Raw genomic sequence first — 3,583 nt, forward strand, 5'->3', positions numbered from 1 at the left:
AAAAAAAAAAAAAAAAAAGATCGATTCTTTGGCAGCTTCAGAACACACATGGACTAGATGTCCTGACAGCTAAAGAAGTGGTCTTTCCTATTCCTCCAAGAAGAATGTTGTTTCCATGTCAACCAATCCAGGATAGTAAGAAATAAAATCCAGGATCTACAGTCAGATAAAAAATTTTAGAGACTGTGAGACCTCCAGTTCTGGGATTTTTGAAAACCCCATATGGAAGTGAATACTCCCTTTTGTGACCCATTTCCTATTCATCTACCTGGTATTATTATTTGCTCCCTGCCTCATTAATCTTGTTTCTTCAACAATAAATACAAAAAATTTTTAACCAAACTATTAATCAGCTCCTGTTACAGGATTACCAGCCGCTGCCCACAGATGAGCCATTGTCCACAGAGGAACCTGAGGGGAACATTTACCAAGTGGATCCCAGTGGTGGAAAACAGCTACTCCAGGTCGACGAAGTCCCTAGACAGCAGGAAGGAGCTTAAGAGACATGACACCCTGGTTCCCTTTTCACCATCGGCTTCCCCTTCCCTTCTGCTTTCCTTCTCTTTATAATATCAAAAAGCGAGGTATGTTAGCATCAGGGCCAACAAAGCCAGTGACGTCACATGGACAGGCCTCACAGACCTATTGCAAGGGCAACAGCCGCCATATTCCCAGAATCTATTGGGCTCACCTCCCACCTTTACCTGTGGCTACTACATCAGAACCCATCTATATACACAGGGAACACTCCTCCCTTGCCCTCTCTCTCTCCCTCCTCTCTCTCTGCTACTGCTTCCCCCCCCCCCTCTCCCTCTCAGTTCAACCTCTTACACATGGAACTGTGTGGGCCTAGTGTGTGGTATGCTCTGACGTGAGCCACTGCTGTTCTAACTCATCACAGATTCCAATAAAATCTGTATTATCTGCACACTCTACCCTGCCTTGAGCAAAACCAGAGGCATCTTGATGTTGCTGTGTTAGTGAAGCGCTGCTTTTGGAATTTAAAGTATAGGTGTCTCCTTTTTTTTTTTTTTGTGACAAAACAATGTATTTAGTAAATCAAAATAATGTATTTTTTTAAAGCAGAATTTTAAACATCAGTCTTAAATCATTTTTCTTCTTCACTGAGCACACGTTATTACCTGCTTGTCTATTCTCAGTGGGTAGTTGCCTGTATATGCTTGAATGTAAAATATCTGCTTCCCCAAGACTGATGACCAAGGAAATCTTTGATTCCAATTAAGTAGAAATTTATTTCAATTTGCTATTTTAATGTAAGGGCTGGGCCCACTTAGGGTCTCACAGCATACTGTTAAAAATTGATGCCGACTGATGTCTGCTCAGCAGGCTTCAGTGAGTAGGGTCTTCATCATAGACAACAACATACACCCTCAACCCTGAACAGCTGTCAAGAAAACAGGGAGACAAACCTCTTCTTTTCCTTAAAGGGACCAGCCACCAGATACACCATTTTGTCCACAACATCTGTGATCAGGAGTTTCAGAGGTTTGAAAATCATGACCAAAAGCAGACAGCACAAGTTCTGGATATTCAATCTTTAGTGATTCTCTCTCTGTCTGATGCTCTTTGTAGTTTAATTGGTATTGAAAGTTGATGAGGAATATCTTTATTCTAATAGCTAAGCTTTGTTTCTACGTATGTACAAATAGTTCCTATTTTTCTGACTGAAGAGTTTATGGTTGAAATTGGCTTCCATGAGAAACATTATTTTCTTAAGACCTTTACTAAGAAATAAGACTAGAAGGAACAGCTTTGTGAACAAGAACCTATGAAGGTAACTATCTTTTAGAAAAACATTTTCTTCCTTTTAAATATTCTTTTTATAAATTATTATTTTTTACACTCCATATTCCATTCCCCACCTCCATCCACCCTCTACTGCTCCACATTCCACACCTCCTCCCCAACATCCCTGTCTCCATGTGGATGCCACCACCTCCCACCCCACCTGATTTCTAAACTCCCTGGGCCCTCCAGTATCTTGAAGTTTAGGTGCACCATCTTTGAATGAACAAAGACCCGGAAGTCCTCTACTGTATGTGTGTTGGGGGCCTCATATCAGCTGGTGTATGCTGTCTTTTTGGTGGTCCAGATTGAGAGATTTCAAAGGTCCAAATTAATTGAGAGTGCTGGTCCTCCTACAGGACTGCCCTTCTCCTCAGCTTCTTTCAGCCTTCCCTAATTCAACAACAGGGGTCACTGCTTCTGTTCATTGGTTGAGTGCAAATATCTGAATGTGATTCTTTAAGCTGCTTTTTGGGTCTTTCAGAGGACAGTGATGATAGGTCCCTTTTTGGGAGTGCTCCATAGCCTTAGTAATAGTGTCACACCTTGGGACCCTCCCTTGAGCTGGATCCCACTTTGGGCCTATTGCTGGACCTTCTTTTCCTCAGGCTTCTTGCCATTTCCATCCCTGTAATTCTTTTAGAAGGGAACAATTATGGGTCATAGATGTGACTGAGGGATGGCAACACCATCCTTCTCTTGATGCCCTGTCTTCCTTCTGGAGCTGAGCATTTTATCTAAGGTCCCTCCTTTTGATTCCTGAGACTCTCTTACTTCCCAGGTCTTTGGTGGATTCTGGAGGGTCCCCCCAACCTCCTATTTCCTGAGGTTGCCTGTTTCTTTCTTCTGGCCCTCAGGGCTTTAGTCCTTTTCCCTCACCCAATACCTGATCAAGTTCTGCTCTCTCCCCACTCCTCCCCTCTACCAATTTTAATGCTCAAGATTTTTTTTTTCATTTGTGTATCAAGAGCTATGACTAGATCATATAATGGTGTTCCATAATTTGGAGAATAAGAAAATGCAGAGTAAGGAATTTTGTAAGAAGAATATGATTAAATTTAGTAAAGGCAGATTGCATCACACAGAATAATTTAAACAGAATGGTGTAACTGAGCTGAGGGGGATTAAGTTTGACAAATCCTTTTATCTAAACCCTTTATACACACTTCTTAGACATAGGCAAAGCAAGATGGTTACAGCCAATTTGAAACAACAATGAAAAATTGTCACCTTAGATACCCATGAAAGCTTCATTTTGCACCAGAACAATCTCAGAAAAGCATGCAAATTCTTCTTCACTTCCGGCTAATGCACTCTTCCATTAAACACATGGTGTAGCACCAAGGTTACTCCATGATGCCATTAAAGTCAGTCTTGAATAATGTATTTATATTTGCTTTTGGGGATAGGGATGGCGGTGTGTTGTATGCAAACTTCTGAAATAAAACTTAAGAGTGTCTGAAAGAACTTCATTTCACATCTGACCTTTTACAGTAATTGGATCTGAATTATAATCAGTCACCTGAATCCTGAAATAGATAAAATAGTTTTTTAATGTTAAAAAGTTTTAGCCCTTCGTTGATTATCTATCAGTGCTTACAGTCCTGTGAAAATAAGATAAATGAGAAATTTGGTCTCTAATTAGACTTCACTAGATTTACAGCTTTTAATTTATACGCCAATGCAGCTCAGGCCGGCACTAACGCAGATAGAGATGGAGCCACAGTTTTCAATTGATTTAACAATTTAATTGCAGCATTAACATCCATTAACATTT

The sequence above is a fragment of the Mastomys coucha genome, unplaced genomic scaffold (assembly GCF_008632895.1).
Source record: "Mastomys coucha isolate ucsf_1 unplaced genomic scaffold, UCSF_Mcou_1 pScaffold21, whole genome shotgun sequence".
Taxonomy (NCBI): domain Eukaryota; kingdom Metazoa; phylum Chordata; class Mammalia; order Rodentia; family Muridae; genus Mastomys; species Mastomys coucha.